Source organism: Myodes glareolus, chromosome 2 (genome assembly GCF_982192425.1).
Source record: "Myodes glareolus chromosome 2, mMyoGla1.1, whole genome shotgun sequence".
NCBI lineage: Eukaryota > Metazoa > Chordata > Mammalia > Rodentia > Cricetidae > Myodes > Myodes glareolus.
Window position 1 is genome coordinate 43,328,048 of NC_142027.1, and position 20,801 is coordinate 43,348,848.

Sequence of the window (20,801 nt, forward strand, 5' to 3'; positions counted from 1 at the left end):
CTGATAATCGACTCTTATTTTATGTTTCTTTGGTTTGTTTCCTTTGGTAAGTCATTTCCCTAAAAAATTTCCCAATTTCTTCATGACTGGAGGAGGTACATGCTCCTTTTGAGAATCTTTGCCAACACCCACTTTTCCTCGTGTCCAGTACCCCATAATTAACCATAACTGCTACCCACACATGGCTGTGAGGTTTTGAGTCTTATCTTTCAGCCTTTTCTATGAGGTGATCATCTGTAATTTTCTGCTCCAAGGCTCCTTTAAAAGAAATATACAAAGAAAATATCTCATCTCAATAGCCATGAAGGTCATCATTCAAATCCCAGAAGTTTTTGTTTTGCCTCTTTTATTGTGTATTATTAAAGCTCAGCTCTGGAATGATGAGAATCTAGCTTGTTTATTTTACATCTGTTCTTCCCGTAAGAAAATTTCAACTAGGGTTACACTCGGTCCTAGAATTTTCTATGTAAGTTTAAGAAATTAAAGCTAAGAGCAAATGTTCCTGATGATGTTTTGAATCAGATAAGCAAATTAATAGTTGCAGCATGTCAGCCAAAGTAAACAAGCTTCCTGATGGGTAGGATCCTGCATTGTGTTGAGCTCTTTGATGGCTTCACCAGCCAGAGCCCATTTAATTGAACTCTATTTATTGTACATTGTAGAAGACATAAAATATCTCATTTTAAAATAAATGCATTTGTCTTGTTTATGCACACTTCATTCACTGTGATTATGTTCCTCTTCGTAATTCTTTGAGCATTTACCTGCTTTTGTTAGGGCTATGTCTGGTATTTTTTACATCAGGCTGACAACAGTTGTGTTGTGCCTTTCTCTGCCCGGCTATGTTTCTCTGTCCTTGGATATCATTAGCCTTCAGTAGATGTTAGATATTGGAAAGGAAGTCACCTGATTATTCTTGGCTCTGAAGGCTGTTCTTACTTTCCTATTTCCTTTGTATGACAATGAGAGCCCATGATTTGAGTCTCTTCTATCTATTCTTTTCACCTTTTGCTCATTGTGATGAAAATACAGTACAACATGAACTTTCCATTTAACCAGGGGACTGTGTAGAGCAAGGCCTTAGTGACAAATACACAAAACTGATTTGCAGCAGATCATTTTGTGTCAAGAATGGAATTTTAGCAACCTGTGCTTGAACATCCCCCACCTTAAGGTAAAGGGAGAAAGGAAGGAAACAGAACATTTAAAAAATCTGTTGAGGGTGGAGAAAGGACTCAACAATTAGAATGTTTACTACTCCAGCAGAGGACCTAGGTTTGATTCCATCACTCACATAGTGGCTCACAATCATCTGTACCTCCAGGTCTAGTGAATCCAGCACCTCCTCTTACCTCTGAAGACTCCTGCATGCACAAAATGTACACACATACAATGCACATAAAATTAAGTAATTTTTAATCTATTATGCAATAAAGAAAGAGCATCAAGGACAAAAATCCATTCTCAGTTGGGTGATTGGCACAGAGCTACCTAAAACTGATTATGCTATAATCACGTTTCAAGGCCATACTCAAAATGAGTTTGTTTCTTATTTAATTTTTAGTACAACATTTAGTTCTTTCTTTGAGAATTTCTTACATTATATTTTGATCATATTCACCCACTACTTCTCACTAACTCCTACTGGATTCATGCCCGCATCCCTGCCCACCCAATCTCTCCATCTCCCTCTCCTCAGCCTCACCTTCCACCACCCTTCTCCCTCTCCCATCTGGTCCAGTTTGTATTAACCAGCTCCTCTTGGGTGGACAGCCTATCAGGGAGTGTGGTTATATACCAGAGGTCACACTGTTTTAAAAAACTGACTGTGCCTTTCCCAATAGCTAGCAAATGCTCCTCAAATAAGGATGGAACTACAGACTACCTTCCCCACCCTTGGCATTAGTCTGATTTGAGATTGAACAGGACTTGTGCATGCTGTCTTAATTTTTTATAAGTTCATATGTGTTTCTGCCCTGTTAGGTTCAGTACCACTTCTGGCTTTTACAGTCTCTTCATCCCTTCTGAGAAGATGCCTGAACTTTGAAAGGCGGGGTGAATATCAATACCCCATTTAGTATTGATACCAAAGATGCCAAAGTGTCTTATTCTCTGCATGTTGCAAGTTGTGGATCTTTGTGTTAATCACTATCTACTAAAAGAAGAAGCTTGTTTGGTGAAGGTTGAGAGATACACTGATCTATGAGTGTAACAATAAATCCATTAGGTATGGAATTTTTATTATTTTGATGCTGTGCTCATTTGGTAGAATAATAGTATTAAATTCTCTCCTACAGTCCATAAATTATCTTGCCTTGGGGCCATGACCTCTGTAACAGTGCTAATATATATGGGTTCCATTTCACGGAGCCAGCCTTAAGTCAGTAAGTAGTTGACTGTTCCCTAACATCTGTGCCATTATACACCAGAGAGCATATCTTGCCAGGCAGATCATTATTGTATGTTGCAGAATTCATGGCTATGTAAGATCAATGATTGATTACTTTTCTGCCCTAGAAATGTGCCTAGAACTTTCTAGCACTGTGAAAGCTAGTCAGTAGAGATGAATTATCCAGGTCAATTTAATCCACTTGATTTCTTCATGTTTATAACTCAAATAAGGGGTGTCTTCAGCAATAGGATCTTCTTTTTTTTAATGTTAGCATTTAATTGGCCTCCTTGAGTGGCTTCAAGCCACCAGAACACAGGCACCTCCAACACCCTTTATCTTCTCTTCAGCTCTTCTGCTGAAAAATTTGGCTTTCACAATGACAGACTGCTTAGGGAGCTTTTACTTGCCCAGAACTTTGTAGTAGCCCGCACGATGTCAATGTTGGGAGCAACTCCAGTCTTGTTCTTGGCTGCATTAACCTGGGTCTGCTCACTGACCAGCATCCACAGTTTATCCAGGCTGACAGTCGGGCAGAAGCTCTGGTTTCCCTCTAAGTGGTAATGCCTCATACCAACTTTCCCGAAGTAACCTGGATGATATTTGTCGAAGTTGATCCTATGATGATGCATGCCTCCAGCATTCCCGCGTCCTCCTGGATGCTTGTGATGTTTACCGATGCGGTCATGGCCGTGGCTCACATGGCCCCGGAGTTTCCGGGTCTTCCTCAGTCTGGATGACATGGCGGTGGCAGAAAGGAAAGAGGGAGGAACCCTATAGGATCTTCTTAATCTCAAGTCTAGAAGGTATCCAAGAGGAAAGTGGCAAAAGCCTGTGATGTTTGGTGATCTACTTGATCTGCATGAGCCCAGTGGCCAACAACTCAAGAAGTAATAATAACAACCTTTCGTGTCCAGTTTGTGCTACGCATGTACTTTTGGGAGTGATCTACTTACCAGGCACTTCGCCCTTAAAGAAAATTTGCTCCTTCTCACCTAGAAGCCATCAGCTGTCCACAGTTCTTCCTTGTGGGGGAGGGGCATCCCATGAGTCCTTTCACCACTCCATGCTAGAGTGCTGACTGGCTTGCTTTGTGCAGGTCCTGTGCAGACAAGCACAGCTGCTGTGCATTCGTGAGTGCCGTGGTCTGATCATGTCCAGAAGACACTGGTTAACTCCAGTCCTCCTCAGCCTTGGCTCTTAACAATCTTTTTGTCCTCTCTTTCTTTCTGATCCTTGTGGGTGTGGGGAAGGTATATTTATAGCTGAATATTCCACTAACACTTATTCTCTGCAATTTAAGTCAGTTTCTGCATTAACCACCACCCACTGAACACAAACACCAAAAAAAACCTCTGATGAGATCTGTGAACTGTACTCATCTGTGAGTACAGACGCATGAATTTGGAGGGCAATGTCATAGTATGTTCATAGTAGTAGAGGCCTGTGAGCACCTCAACCGTGAGTTCCTGGCCATATTTTCAGTACCATATATCTGTTTTCTCTTGTGGAGTGGGGCTTAAATCTCTCAGAATGCTACTGGTAACCCTGTAACACTCATGCCACCATCGCACCCATGGCCATATCTTGCCATACTGATCATTACTGTAGGTCACAGTGTTCACAACTGAATAAGACTGTTGATGATCCCTTCATTCCCCAATTCCAGCCTATATAGCTTTCAGTACTATGAAAGCTAGCCATCTGATACTTTTGGAAGCTGTAGTGTTTAGGGGAGACTGGACCTTCTTGCTTTGTTGCTGTTATTAAGATATAGGACTGATGGGTGGCATTGGAAGAGAGAGCTGATCACTGAGAGAGTAAGAAGCAGGTAGATATCTGTTAGTGTCTGTTTCACATGACATGGCATCTGCTTATTAGTTTCCGAGCTAGTTCCTAATTGTCTTGTGATATGGGAAACTGAGACTTCCCTGGAGGTTATGTTAGATTAGGTTCATTTCCTTAGCACAACTTTGCCTGGGACCTATATGCAGGGTGTGGCCCTCTCCTCCGTTGGCATAACATTTTCCACCTTCCTGATATTTGTACTGACATAATTACGATAAATTGCTGCTGTTTTTGGAGATAATCTCTGTTCTCACATCTGGGTTTCAGGTTTTGAGTAAGGCTGCTGAAGCAGAGGGGGGTAAGGAGCCTTTCCATAATATCAAGGTCATTCCTGATAAAGGTGTTTGCTCCTCCTTCCCCAGTTAGATCCCCTGCCAGCAATAGCACAGGCTTGAGCCAATGCCAAATGTTTTAATACTGTATGGCTTTTCTTGATAAACCCTGTGCATGGCAAAGGGGGAAAAAAGGCAAAGTTTCCCAAACTAAAATTTTCCAAGCTTTCTCTCTGTGATTTAGGCAGCACACCCTCCGTCTAAGTATGAACATGTGTTTGTTGTAGTCACCGGTAGCCTGCAATTCTCATTCCCCAGTGCTTCTAGAGATTAGAAATGACAGGAAGTGCGGGTCAAGTTAAGATGGAAATCTGCTCTTGCTACACAGCATTTTGGGTTTTGACAAAAAGGACAATGGGAAAGACAGTGAACAACTGAGATTAATACTGTGATCTTCCCAAATAATACTGAGTTATTATGGTCTGCTAGTTGGCATCATTCAGTGTTGGACTTCATTGTTCCACTAATGTTTTGCATGTGTTCACCAGACTTGCTTTCCCTACTGTTAGAAACTCCCAACTAGAACTGTTGTCTTTCTCTGGCCCTTGTATTTCACGTGGAGAACTAGCATGAGGAGGCCAATAAATAGCTATTGGGTATCAGAGTGGTTAAAGCCAAACCATTGCATATCCCTTGGCAAGAAGGAGACAGTGTGATAATAACCACATGTTCAACCAGTTCCCTACCATGAAGCACCTACAAGTGTAGAAAAGATATTTTTCTCTATTTCAGATTTCATGTGGAATATACCATTAGCCTCAACATCTGCTGAACCTTTGCTGTAATTACTAGTGTATAACAAAAATTCAAGAATAAACTTAGCACATTGAAAAGAGAAATAAGAGATCTTTGGCTTTTAAAGATTAGTTTATCCTGAGTGAGAACTCAAATTCATTTTAGGTGATTGAACTGGGTGAAACTGGTTTCAAGTAGACACTCGAAGTCTTGACTCTATCCGGTAGGTGGTGGTACACAATCCTTAATCCCAGTATTGGACGGGGGCTGGGGAAGAGTGGAGGGGCAGAAACAAGTGGATGTTTGTGAGTTCGAGGCCATCCTGGCCATCCTGGTCTACAGAGCAAGTTCCCAGACAGCCAGGACTGTTCCTTAGAGATACCTTGTTTTGGAAAACCAAGAAAAGAAAAGAGGAAGAAGAAGATGCTTTAGCTCTTATTTTAAGACAAATTAATGAATAATTAGCAAATTTGCAGTATTACCAAGAATATAAGACCTATCTTGAGTTCAATGTATTTTTTTGTTGTTCTGAAACAAATTGTTAGCAAATACCAATTATTCCTGAGGGATTTGATTTCAGTAATGAACACTAATGACGGCAGCGAAACAAGATGAGATCGCCTGCCCTGGTGAGCAGCCTGAGCAGGGAAAGACCTTAATGGACCGTGAAGACTGGAGGGCTGGGTCACGTGGGTCCCAGCCCAGAGAACATAGGCGAGCCCAGTACAGGGGAACCTTTCATCACCTCCATGACATTGAACGTTCTCTGTCCATAGAGCAGGCACTTAATTTCCCCAAGTTGTTAATCTGGCACCTTTCATGAACATCACTATTCACTCTGGGATATGAAAAAGGAAATAGCCAAAACATGTAAGTGTTAAAGGGAAAGAAAACCAACAGAGGAAATTACCGTAGCACTTGGTGTACTGGCCCCTTTCCCCTGAGTCTGAGAAGGCAAAGATAGCTTGAAGTTTGCTGCTTTGGCAGTCTCTTTTTAACTGAGGTCTCTGGAAAGGTGCCAGTACACTCACAGAGTTCGGCCGTAACCTTTAACTAAATATATATTCACACTGTCAAACAAGACTCCAAATCTGTTTGAAAACCAAGAAGGTGAAAGTAAAAGGCTCCTCCCTCTTCATTTTGCCTTGTGTTTACCATCTCTGTCCTAAAGGAATCGGTGTTTTCTGACCTGGAATAGTGTATCCCTTTTGCGTTGCCCTTCAGTTGTTAGCATGTCTGCCATGTTGTAGTATACTGAGTGTTAAGCATAGTAACAGGTCCTCATTTTGGTTTTTTTTTTCTGTCTCTTATCTTTAGGTAAGTCGTCTGATTGGAGTGATATTTCATATGATGGAATTTGACACTTGGTAAAGTATTACCTTTATCACATGATGTCCACTGTCACTTTTGTGGTTTCTCAGTCTGGTTTTTCGTATGTTACATAGTAATGCACTCTGCCTAAGTAGGCAGTAACAGTAACAAAGGAGTGAGGCGGCCATGGGGGACAAGGAAAGATACGACACTGCATGTATTTGCTATGAAAACCTACTTCTGAAAGAAACCTGTTTATAGCTACTTCAGCTTTGTGTTTTTGAACTTCAGGAAGTAGAAGAATTTTTATATTTAGGAATGATTGAATTTCCTTCTGAGGCTTGTACCAAATTTAGTGTTGTGATTTCTGCTAGTGTTTGATAAAAATCTGACATTCCTTAGATTCCTCAAAATGTTGCTGCCATGTTACATGAAACATTGTACGTCTCGTGGAATATAATTTGGATCATGGCTTATCTTTGAAAATGTATCCACTTAGAGCACAACCTTTCCTGGACAGAGAGAAAATGAGTTTTCAAAGGCAGTGTTGGGGCTGTGTTCAGAGCTAGAGGTGAAGCCTGTGCACCTGAGCCGCATGGTAGGATGCGTGAGAAGAACAATTGCCTTTCCCAGCTCGTTCTCCGTCTTCTCAGTGATAAGAAGGATGTCTGTATTTGGTACAATTTCTGAAAAATTGGCAGGTCCTGAATCCTAGCAATAATTTTCCTTCTAGTTTTGTGCTCTTTATCTGGGACCATACACAAACAAAACCTGAAGTTCTTCCTCCTAGTACCACACCTTTCCAAAGTATTTGCTGGCATAATTTTGCATGACTTGTGTTTTCTTTGACATGCTAATTTGATAAGGTTTTATGACTCAAAATAACCAGTTGGCCAGTTGGTGCTTCATTCCTCCACTATTCTCCATTATTGTCTTCTGAATTATTTTCTTGTTTTTTGTTTGTTTTGTTGTTGCTGTTATTTTGGTCTTTTTTTTTTTCAAGACAATGTTTCTCAGTGTAGTCCTGACTGCCCTGGAACTCACTCTGTAGACCAGGCTGACCTCAAAATCAAAAATCCCCCTACCTCTGCCTCCCAAGTGCTGGGATTAAAGGTGTGTGCATCATCACCGCCCAGTGTGTTCTGAATGTCTAAATCTACAATGTCCAGTAGTTTGTAAATCACTCAAGACTGTGGAATATTGCCATATATTATTGCTGACTCTGAGTAAATAACACAGTTCTTAAGTATATGATGTGTTAGATTGACTTCGATGTTCACCTTAAAACACTAGTGCAGTGGTTCTCAACGTTCCTGTTGCTGCTACCCTTTAACACAGTTCCTCCTGTGGTGACACCCCCAACCATAAATTATTTTCATTACGACTTCATAACTGTAATTTGCTACTGTTATGACTTATAATGTAAATATCTGATATGCATATGGTCTTAGGCAACCCCTGTAAATGAATCATTCCATACCCTTCCTAAGAGAGCATGGCCTAAAGGTTGAGAACCACTGACTTAGACACAGGAAACTGTCTCTACTCAGCATGGGCTCTGCACCAAAAGTTCAGGAGCATATAGCATAAGGACCATTTTTTTCTCAAAGCACTGTTGTCACTGTATGTGACAGTTAATACCTCTAATTTCAGTATTTGAAAGGCTGAGGCAAGAAGATTGTCAGTGAGTTTGAGGCCAGCCTGGGCTACATAAGGAGTTATAAGTCAGCATGTGGTAGAATGAGATGTGGTCAAAAGCAAAAAGTACTGTGCATTTGGTAAAATGCACGAATAGACGTGTGAGGGGATGGATAACAGAAATACAAATGTAACTTGAAATGTAAAGTGTCTATATTCATCCCTAGTTATGTTTGGCAACCTGTGATATGAAGTGATGCATTTCTCATATCAAAATGGGGATCATGTCTGTGTCAATTAGCAGGTACCTAAAGTAGATATCTTTTAAGAACCCCTGTGAGGGCATGGATACGGGAAGTCAAGGATGAATAGTTTCCTTTAACTCAAATATGTTAAAACCAATTCATATGGCATGTTGGTTGGTTATATACATGGATATCTTCACCTGCCTTTTAGGATATAAAGACAGAAATACCTAAAAATTCTTTCTTTTATAGCTTTAAGACAGGAAAGAAACTGGCAGAATTGATGTTTTTTAGCTAACCAAAAAGTCTTCTAGATAAGACCTATACAAATTTTTCAATGTTTTCCCCCATTTTCCTTCCTGAGAATTTAATTTCTCATTGATATCATTAGAAATCCAAACCAAACAAAGCATTTTTGTATTTTCTAAGAAATGATCATCTGAAGACCCTCCCATCTTTCTAAGATACTGGTGGAATCAGGAACCCTCTAAGAAATACAGGCTTTTTAGGAAGGGAGTAAGAATATTCCTCGATAGTGGGAAGCCTGGGAGAAGGATAATGCAGGAATTCCATTGCACCAGCCCAATGAACTGGCTTGAATGAAAGAGAACTCAAAGCCCACCCCCACAATGACGTGCTTCCTCCAATAAGGCCTTTGAGTTCTCTCTCTCTTAGATTCTAATGACCCTTTATTAGGCATGTGTTTGATTCACAAACATTTTCTTTCCTTCTGTAGGTCATCTCTCCATTTCATTATTTTCTTTCTATGTGAATAAACTATCATCGATGCAATCTCTTCTGCTTAGAATATGTTAGAAACTTTCTCCCATGCATCCATCCAATATTTTTATAGTTTCTCTCATGTTTCCATCTAATACTTTCATAGTTCCTAGTCTTTGCTGCGTTCTGTGATGAGGGTCCAGTTTCGTTCTTCTGTTAGTAGGTAACCAGTTTCCCCAGTGCCATTTCTTTAAAACAGACTGGCACTTACCCCCTGTTTGCTCCTGTCCCATTAATCAAAGATTAGTAAATCATAAATGTATAGATTATTTTGGGGGCTCTCTTATTTTTCGCTGCTGTTTATCTTTGTTTTTTATCCCAGTATCGTGCATTTTGAGTGCTATATTGTGTATCTTACAGTCTATACCATGATGCGCCCAATTTTGTTCTTTTCATTCCAGATTGTTTTGGTTAGTTGGAGACTTGTGGTTCTATATAAATTTTGGAGTTATTCTTTTGTATAAAAGTATTGTTAAAGTTTAAATGGGCATTAAATTAAATCTATAAGTAGCTTTATGTAGTATTATATTTTAACAATAATAACTCTATACATCTACAAAATGTGTTCATTGTCTTTCTATTTTATTGGTAGAGTTTTCTTTTGAGATAAGGTCTCATGTAGTCCAGGCTGGCCTCCCACTTTCCATGTAGCTGAGAGTGATTGGCCTTAAATGCTGGATCCTCCTGCTTCAACATCTTGAGTGAAGGGATGCTGGCTTGCACCACGATGCTCAGGATTTGCAGTGCTGGACCTCAAACCCAAGGCTTCCCTGTATGATAGGAAAGCACCCTACGAACTGAGCTACATATCCAGCCTTATAGAAGAATATTTTTTAACTCCTTTGAAACTGAAGGTATCACTTAGTGGTAGAGTATTTACCATGTGTGAAACTCTAATTTTGATCCTCAGCATCCAAAAAAAATACTTTTTTTAAAAAAAAAAATAAAGTTCATTTTATCAGTAAGTCTGGCAATGCTTGAAACTATATGTTAAGATTATTGAAGCAAAAGTTGCTCTGGCTAATATATAATTACAAAAGAGAAACTTGTTTTAAACTCTTAGTGCCTTGGGGTCATCATCTTCTGTTTGCTTTTGTTGGATTGAAAGCCCCATGATGCTAGGGACCATGTCTTCTTGTGCTCATGTTTATACACATAGCACCGGTCACACTGTCTGATACAAAGAAGACACTCTGTGAATATATGACGAATGGAATTGGTAAACATACTATAATCTAAATCCTTTATGATTATTGTTTGCAATATTGAGGTGGTATATACATTTAGAGGAGTCAAAAATACTTTTCAAAAACCTATTCTATCTTTGTTTCATTCATTCATACACACACAGAGAGAGAGATTGAGAGAGAGAGAGAGAGAGAGAGAGAGAGAGAGAGCGCCTTTCAAACTATGCGGTCTCTGTTAATTTGCAATAAATGACTTCTTTATACCTGATTCAAGACTTAGAATTCCTTGTACCCATTTATCCTTCCCTGCTAATAATTACATCTAGGCAAGACAACCAGGTACACTTTAGAAATAGATTGGTGACAAGAGAATAACAGAAGTGAACTATAACAGACTGATTAAGTTTCCTTTTTCATTTAAGGCTTTTGTTTGAAACAGTCCATATTATCCTTGAATAGTGCTTGTACACTGACAAGCTTTACAAAACACTCCACTTTCTATTACTCTATGACTTCCTCCCAATACATTTTTATAAATTATTTTCAAAAGATTTGGAAAAGGTAATTACATCTATCTCTTTGATCTCCTAAGACAGGATATTACTGTATTCTTGACCGGACTGGCCTCAAACTGTCAGTGATCCTCCCACCCCTGCGTCCTAGGTATTGAGGTTTCAGGTGTGAGCCTCCTTATCTTTGTAGTATTGTCATCTAACCCCAGGTTTTTCTGTAGCCTTTTCTTCGTCTAATTACCTTCATCCTGATATCTTTCCTACTTCCTACCACTTGTCTTGGTTTCTAGAAACCAAGCCCCAGTAAGTGATCAGCAATCACTGTTCTGAAGATCAGTGTAGGGCTTTCTCAAGTACACTCCATTTCAGTTCCCGTGGCTGAATGCCTGGTGTGAAGGTGTTCTGGACTGTCATTTAGTAAAGAAAAATAAGTTGTGACTGTTGAAGAGTTGTAAAACAGAAATAATAGGTTTTCTTCTACATGTTGTACCTGAGTATCTGAAATGAGACAGGTAAGAGTGAGACGTGCAGTCAGAAATGATCTGGGTCTGTATTGCATGCCCTTGGGAGGTGGAGGCAGAAAGAGCAAGAGTTTAAGATCGCCTTTGGCTACTAAGCCTGGATGCCATCAGATTCTGTCTCAAAAACTGAAAATTGAAGGAAAAAAAGAGAGAGGTGGGAGAGAAGAAAGGGAAAAAAGAAAGGAAAACCCAAACCTATCATGCTGCTGCCGGTCAGTGTTTCCATCGTGTGTTCTGTGAGTGACTTCTTGTGAGATGCACTGCAGAAGTCAGTAAACGTAGGAAAAGTAGCACTTAGTGCTCTTGCAGGTTCATAGTGTAAGCTGAATAGCCTGGCTACTGTCTCAAGTGCCCTACACCGGCACAGACTTGTCTTTGCTAAGACAGTCCATGTGGAACACACTTTGGAGAAAACAAGAGCTATAAGGATGCTTTTAGAGCAGTGGTTGTCAACCTGTGGGTCACAATCCCTTTGGGGATGGAACAGTTTCACAGGGGTTATCCAAGACCATAGAAAAACACAGATATTTATACATTACAATTCATAACAACAGTAAAATTACAGTTATGAAGTAACAACAAAATAACTTTATGGTTGGGGTCACCACAACATGAGGAACTGTTTTTAAGGGTCTCAGCATTAGGAAGGTTGAGAATCAAAGCTTTCGAGGCTCATCGTTCACTCATTCTGTTTTTAAGTCTTTTTTTTATTTCCTCTTCCTAGATTTTCTATGTAATTAAGAATTCCTAACTAAGGCCTTCATTTTCTTCACCTTAAATATATGACCTAAAAATTTCTCTCACTAGAAATCAATACTTCCAAATATTTGTTCCATGGCTCTGATTATCAGTTGAGCTGGAAGTGGATTGAACAATAGAGAGAAGTCCAACCTGGTGAACCCATTGTGCAGAGCAAAAAGAACTGTTGAATGTTTAGATCAGCTAAGAAGCTAGATGGTAGGTTTAGCTCCTCCCAACAGTCATGCTAATCTTATCTTGTCTGAAATCATCTAGCACATCCTCCAAACTTCCTCTGTCCTCCTTTAACCTTCTCATATCCACCACGCCAGACACAGTGAAAATGACCATAATACCCAAACATGGTCATAAAATTCTCGATGTTCATTTTTATTGATCTAATTTAAAATTTGCAAGGGTATAGAAATGTGGTCTTTTTTATTAGCTCATCACAAAGACTGCTTTATTAGGGGATAACAGACTCTAGGTTTTCTTAAAGCCAGTGTGCTCACTGTTTCAAGCCTAGACCTCTAACCACAGTGCAGAATTTCCCAGCTATTTCATACAACACTGCAGGATGCCTTTTTCCTGACATCGCTGCTTTTCAGGACGTCAAACAAAACTTGAGTTGAAAGTTCCTGATCCTTGCCATTGAAGTTTATTCCACAGAGTTGGGAGTCATAAGAAACTCAAATTTCTGTGATTTCAGTTCGGTCTGTCCCCCTTGCTCATGGTTATTTTCCAAGTTGACATCTTTGCATTTTTACTCCAAAAAACAGGCTTAGGATGCAGAGTGTTAAGAATTCTAGAGAAGAGGAGTCCTGCTTTGGATTTCAGAATTGCCTTATAGGAGCGAAAGTCTCTGTAACTTCTATAACATTTTGTTTTACATAGGCCTGTCTGAAAGAATAAAGACAGGAGATTAGTTATCTAGTTAGTTAGGACTCTGAGGCAAGATCTACATCAGTGTTTAGAAGACTATTCTTACTACATAAAGCAGGGCCTTGAACAAGTCAGTGATTTTTATATTGAACATGTTGATTACAGAATAGACTTAAAGATCTAAATTGAATATCAGGGAGTCCCTCTATTATTAATGAAGAAATTATAAATTAGTAAAAACAGTGATTTGCATGTTAACGAAGAAATCTAATACACTATGGAACTTTGTCCATGTATGTATGTATGTATGTATGTATGTATGTATGTATGTATGTATTTGCCTTTGTTTCTCTGAAACAGAATTTTTCTGAGTTGCCCTGGCTGATCTGTGTAGACCAGGCTGACCTTGAATTCACAGAGACCTACATCTGTTTCCCAAACACTGGGAAAGCCGTGTGCCACCATGCCAGTCCAACCTGTCTGTTTGTCTATCTGTCTGTCCGTCCATCCATCTATCCATCCATCTGTCTATCCCTCTGTCTACCTATCTGTCTGTCTGTCTATCCATCCATCATCTATATGTCTACCTATTCATCCAACTATACATCCACCCACTACCTATATCAGAGGAAAACCTCCTGGTTTTTCTACCTCTACCTTGTTTGAGCCTGGGTCTCTCTTGTTTGACCCTGTGCTATGTTCTTCTGGCTAGCTGGACCACAGTTTTCTAGGACAGTCTCCTGTAGGAATGCTGGGATTATAGACACCTGCCACCATATCCATATTTGCGTAAATAATTCACATCATCAGGCTTGCATAACAAGCCACTGAGCTTCCCAAACTTTGTCCTTCTTAATGGAGATGGAAAAATGAATAGCCTAGATGGTTGATCCTGTTGCTTCTGGTTTGGGCTAGAGAGCCAAGGGAAGGGTCAGAGGAATGAGAAGAGAGGAGTGAACTGGGACAGACACAGGCATCATCAGTATATTTAGGTACAATAGCAGCAGCACAAGAAGATCACAACATGGTGCTGTCCGGAGGAGAATAAACAGTTTCCATTGGTATCCCACCACAGGCAGCCTCAGCAGGGCCAGTGCCAATCCAGTATCAGCCCTGGGGATACCTGACCTATGCATTCATCCTAGTTCCTCTGAGTCTACCTGGATGTGTGATATGGCGTGGCACTGCTTTGAAAGGGCCCGCCCCTTCAACAGTTTCACATCCCACTGCAGACACAGCTTTGAGCATGACTTTGGAAGAGTAGCACATGCATCTCATTTTGATTATCCCAGAGGCCTTCAGCTTTCAGTATTGTTGTGTGAGTCTTAGCTTCCCAAGTGCTCTTAGAGGATCAGAGACATTCAGAAACAACCCAGGGACCAAAGAAAGGAGTCATTCTTCCTGCCTCAGCTGGGGTATGTACAAAATGTAAAGATCATTTTCTTCAGTGGTCAACATCTGCTTCCTCATTAGTTCTGCTGGTTATTTCTGCAGCAAGGTTATCAGAAACATAAGTGAATGAATGAAGACAAAAGGACTTAGGGTATTAGACCAGAGGCAGAGAATACCTTAGGCTTTTGGATTGACGTTCTACCTCTGAGATGAGACTTTGTATTACTCTGCATCTGGCTGAAGATCTGGCAGTAGGTGCACCATAGCCATTGCAGAGACCACATAGTGTTGCTATGTATATTTGTAAAGGGCAATTTTGCATCTTGTTGTAGCTGCAAGAAGTTTTAGGTATTTTAACTTTCCTTGAGTTTTAGGTATTTTAACAATCTAAGAGAAGAGCATGGTGGGAAGAAAGGAATTGGTAAAAAGATGGCTCCCCCGAGGATGGCCAGGTCACAGTGAAAATGGAGTATGTGCTACTTTCTGGCCCAGGCCAGGTGATTGGGTGTGGATGTCATGGATGTCCCCAGTGCAGTGGTAATTCTCCCTTTAGCCATGACAGAGTATTGTTCTTTGTTTTCCTATAGTGCTTGTCAAAATGCTATGACAACTGGCTGGTTTTATGCAAACAGAGCCTGGTTCTCTAGAGACAGTGTGTCTGAAAGTCAAACATGGATGGCAGCCATTGGCACGCAGAGGAGTCAGAAACCACAGATTGTTTTCTCGTTGGATGAACAGCTTAAAGCAACGTAAAGTTAATTGAAGAATTCCTTGAAAGTGAAGTCAGACTAAAGAAACACTCTGAGTCTATAATTTAGTAAATGGGAAAGATCTGTAAGTGGTAGGAAGACTAAAAGTTTGGGGGTAAAAAAGAACATTTTTGTAAATAGATCTGGCTTGCGTTATTGCCTAGGCTGTTTTAATTATTTGCTCTAATAATGTAGATCTGCAGAAGAATCTCTAATTAGGTAAGGCTTGATTTATGGAGTTGGCCTCATATAAACTATGATGTCATAGTGTGCTGCAGAAAATTACAGGCCTGGTCTCGCCATTGAAAACTATTATTTTTCCCTAGATCTACTCCTGTTCTGTTTGACTTACCCTCAAAAAAATCAAAGTTTTCTTTGCTCTTCACAGTGCAGCCTGTTCAGGTAAATTCAACATGTATCGTTACTTTTTGAGAATTTCATCATGCTCTTTTATGATAAGAAAAGATCAGGCCAAAACTTTCGACCAATTAAAGCTATCTGCACTTGGTGAGAATTAGATGAAGACCAGCGTGCCCTCTACAAAAGTGAACTCATGCTCCCCTTGGCTGACACACTGGCAAGGACGTGCCAGCCTATCAAAAGCATCTGTCTCTTTGTCACTCCCTCCTACAGCCTTAAACCCATTCTCCACGCTACACACTTACACACACACACATACACACACATACACACACACACATGTATGCACTTTCTGGAAAGCGGTTTCAATGTTCTTGTTGCCTGGGTTGTTTGGTTTTCAATAAGAACAAGGGCCTCGATGAATTTTTGCCATACAACTTGTCACTCTCCTCTCGGTGTGCTAGTATCTCTGAAGTAGCACCAGGCCTTTTCTCTCATTTTAGGTCTGCTAATCACAATTTCCTAACATTTTTCTTCCATTAATTATATCTTAATGGTTGTATTTTCTATGGTTTCTTATTAGTTGTGCTGCATTTTTGCTCTTGTGGAACAAGATTATAGCTTGAATGCCCTTGGACTCTTTATTTAGAAGCATTTTTCCTGCCTTTCACAATTGTCTAATCTACATCTGCACTGATTGCTTTTTCTTCTCTTTGCACACTCTTTAGTGCATTTGTCATGCAGAACATCTTTTGCCTTCTACGATCATATTCCACCAAAGTGTAAAATACTTAAATAATTCTGCTAACAAGTCCAGTAGGCACAAGCAGGTTCGGGAACAAGCACAGCTCTGAGAAACTAGGAAAAAATGCATGGGCACACTGGAGAGTTAACCTTCTAGCTTGGTGTGGACTGGATAAAATGGAGTTCCATTAGGAACACTTCGGAATCTATACTGTCCACACTGCCTTCATTATGCAGATGGCATTTGGTGTGGTTACATGGCTGTTCAGGGTCAAAACTGGTCAGTGAAACTTGGAGTCAAGAACTTGAGCGGAAATCGTGGAGGAATTGTGCTTCCTGGCTTGCTCCATGGCTTTCTCAGCTTCTTGTGTTTTTATACAACTCAGGCCCCGTGCCCAGCAGTGGCACTCCCCACTGTGGACTGAGCCCTCTCACGTCAATGATTAATCAAGGAAATAAAAATACCCCACAGGACAGTCTGATGGAGGCAATCCTCAACTGAGGTTTCCTTCTCCCAGGTTACTCAAGTTGACAAAAACTGACCAGTGCATGCATGCTTGTCTCAGAGGAGCATGTGCCCCTTATCATCTGCAGTTTTCACAGACCAGGCGAGCACCTTAGAACATGCCCCATAGATAACCGGGAGCTACCATACCAGATAGCACACTTGAAGTCATTTCTGATGTCAGAGTTCACCCTTGCCATATAGCGCTAACTGGGGACAGGATTTGTTGTCCCTCTTGTCTGCAAATGACCGTACAGTTAAATACAGTTAAAGAGTGAAAGTGACCATGTGGAGGGACTGTGCTTGCCTCTCCAGGGCTCATTCTCCTTGCCCATCCACAGCTCCACACTGCCCAAGGCTACTTTTGGTGATGTAAAGCCAATTTTGAACCAGCATAGGCCTCTGAGGCAGAAGGGTGATGACATTTAAATTTATTTAGTCACTTTAAGAAATCAAAATTGCTAACTTTCCTGATACCACAATGGGCAGATTGATTTCTTAAATCACTTCCCTTACCCTCTCTTCTTCCCAGTGCTTCCCTCCTGTTCTTTTTTTATAGGTAAAATTTTCTGTTAAACTTTCCTACAGTGAGTGAGAGAGTTTGGGGTGTGGATCTTGAATGCCAGCTGTGTGCAGGAGTCACATAGGTAGAGGACTTTTTATTACCCAGAAGGTCTGGTATGAGACTAGGAACAAGGACAGCTGAAGACTAAGGACCTGTGCCCTGTCCAAAAGGGCCAAAAGGACTAGTGTCTTCTTAGGTCCTAATCATTTTTGTCATGTAAAAAAGTACAGTTATGTAGTTGACAAGATCTTACACTCTTTTGAGAGAAACCGGAAGTCCAGGTTGACATTAAACTTCCTGATTTCACATGTTGGCAACCTCTTTCTTCCACTTGCTTTAATCCAGAAGCCTTGAAGTTGTCCTTGACTTCTTTCTTCCTTTCAAAACATACATCAAATCCATCAGGAAATCCTGTTGGTTCTACCCTCAAAATATATTAAGAATTTGACCACTCGCTGTAGGTCTTCACTGTGCTGGTGTGGAGTCAAACTGCCACTACCTCTCGCCAGGTCTGCTGTCTCCAGACACAGAAGATTGCCTTTTCAGAGTCCAAGGATCTGTTGAAAATGCATCAGATCATGTTGCCCATGCTCAGAACTCTCCAGGGTCTCCCAGTCTCAAGTAGCCTGAAAGCCAAAGGCCTCCTGGTGAAACATGAAGCCCTTTGGCCTCGTCTCTGCAGCTCCAGTGGCCTCCTGCCTGTTTCTCCAGTACACCAGTTCATTCCCTTCTCTTGACCTCTGCCATTGCTCTTCCTTCTTTTCCAGGTATCATCATGGCCTTTCGACCCTTTGCCCTTTATTCAGAAGTCGTCTTCTCAGCAAGGCCTGCCTTGGTCGGTCTAGGCTTCTGTCGGAACCATCCACTCATACAACTCTCCGCTCTCCTCTTCTTTTTCCTGATCCGATATGCAACAGGTTTTCTTCTTTATTTTCCGTCTTCCACATTAGCATGCAGATTGCACAAGGACCAGGACTTGGATAGTCTGAGTTTGCTCGCTGTTGCATTCTTAGTAGCTAAACCTATGCCTCATTCCTACATACTTAATAAATATTTAAAGGGAATAAATGGATTTTAAAACTACCTATTCAGTGCTTGACCAAGACAAAACTCTCCAGTGGACCAAACCTAGCCTATTCCCCTTTGTTCTAGTTTCAGAATCAGAGCAGGTACTTCTGGTGGCATCTTGTAGCTTGAGGACAGACTGTATTTGACCTCACTTATTCCTGCCCTGTTCTAGAAGTCACAGAAGAGCTCTTCCATTGCGTTAGTTCATGTTAAGTCCACTCTCCCTCTGCCAGACTGCAATTCCTGCCTGTTGTTCAGTTCACCGACATTGCTTTTCCCAATGGATTTATGTTTAGAATGTGGAAAGTGTGAGCTGATGATGGATAGCTCAGTCAGTGGAGATGCTTACAACTAAGCCTAATGATCTAATCCCAATCCCCTTAAGACTTTGTTCTGTTTTCAACAACACCGTTAGGGAGGTGAGAGGAAGGAAAGTACAAGGAATGAACACTCAGGTGGAAGAATTTTGATGAACTGGAAGACGGAGTAAGACTGGAGGGAGGAGTGAATGCTTAGGAAAGACATTGAAGGCAAGGCAGGGTGGAACCTCGAGGCACGGTAAAGAAGCTGGTGAGAGCTTTAAAGGCTGATACAGGCTGTATGGGAAGTGCTTTGTGCAGTTTATTGCTATTATTTTTTCGCATCACTCAGTTACATTATATGATGCTATCCTCCTTTACAAACAGGTAAACTGATACTCTGATAATCAGCCTAAAACCATAGAGTTAACCCAAATCACCATTTGAGCCTTGCTCTTAGCCAATAGGCTTTCCTTCTTCCCCTTTTCATCCAGTATTTCGTTAGGCCATTCACACTGAACATCTACCAACGTTCCAGGTGAAGACAATAGTTGTTTGGCTTTTTGTTAATATTTGCTTTCTATTAATAGTTATAATTTTTTATCCTAGTGATAGAGTAAGATCATATCAGAGAATAAATCTTAGCAAGTGTCAGTGCCTTACTACTGATTTTAGATTTATTTATTTATTTATTTATTTATTTTGGTTTTTTGAGACAGGGTTTCTCTGTGTTCTGGCTGTCATGAAACTAGCTCTTATAGACCAGGCTGGCCTCAAACTCACAGAGATCTGCCTACCTCCACTTCCTGAGTACTGGGATTAAAGGCATGCTCTACCACCACCTGGCTGATTTTAGAATATTTTTAAGAATGTCTTTTATTTACTCTTGGATAATTTCATACATGTATTCAATGTATCATGATGATATCCATCCTCAACTCTTTCTAGAGACCCTCCAGTACACACCCCTCCCACCTTCAGATCATGTGTGTGTGTGTGTGTGTGTGTGTGTGTGTGTGTGTGTGTGTATCTAATTAGTGTTGCCAGCTGGAATGCTGACTGGTCTTGGTTGTATTGATCTTGTACAGGTCTCCTGGAAGTAACCATCTAATTAAGGAATGTTTTGTTAAATTTTTAAATATTGTACATTTACCAAGGAACTTATTTACCCAAGAATTATTAATAGATAATTTTACATTGTAAATTATAAAGATATAAGATATAGTGATGGTATAGAGTTCATTTACAAGTGCTTATGGTAATGTATGTGGTTAGAAAATAATCTTGATTCTTGTGAAGTTATAACAGTATAATGATAGCTGGTGTTCATATTTCCTTACTAAGAACTGAGGAAGGTGAGGCTTGTGATAACAACTTTCAGGAAGCTGTAATAGGCTGATGACAAGCTCAATACCAGTCTTGGCTATGTAGCTATCATACCAATGGATAGGGTCAAAACTCATTACTGTGAACTCTAAATATAATGGTTATTTTTGTATTTTATTTTATCCTTTTACATGTAACTATGACACAGTGGATAGTACATCGGACTTCTAGTATCTCTTTCACACACACACACACAAACACACACATAGACACATACACACACACACACACAGAGAATACCTTTTCACCAAAATATATCATAAATATATCCCTTTTGATATTTTATTAGTAGATCAGGCATTTATTTAGAGTTATTTCAGCTCTTAGACTCAATTCTTTTTGTTAATGAAAATGGGGGTTTATTTGGCTCAAAGAAAAATTTCTCATTTCATTTTTACAATAAAAGATTAATCAAGTGCTTTAGGATGAAACCTTAGATTGATAATACATTTGCAAAGATAATGAAATTTTAAAGTTTGACTAGAAATGTATTTGCCAAGTGATATTGTCTTTATAAACATAAGTAAGTTTTTCTTTTCTGAACATAAAGTGATTGTGCCCATCCTGTTTCTTTCTTGTACTGGTTGTTTTATGTCAACTTATACGAAGAAGGAA

General features: G+C 40.2%; 1 protein-coding gene and 1 pseudogene across 1 annotated transcript in view; one reads left to right on the forward strand and one right to left on the reverse strand.

Annotated features, from left to right (window-relative positions):
- Positions 1-20,801, forward strand: part of Cmss1 (cms1 ribosomal small subunit homolog) — a 294,743-nt gene that overhangs the window by 152,455 nt on the left and 121,487 nt on the right. The window lies entirely within an intron of this gene.
- Positions 2,690-3,153, reverse strand: LOC148122950 (large ribosomal subunit protein uL15 pseudogene; annotated as a pseudogene).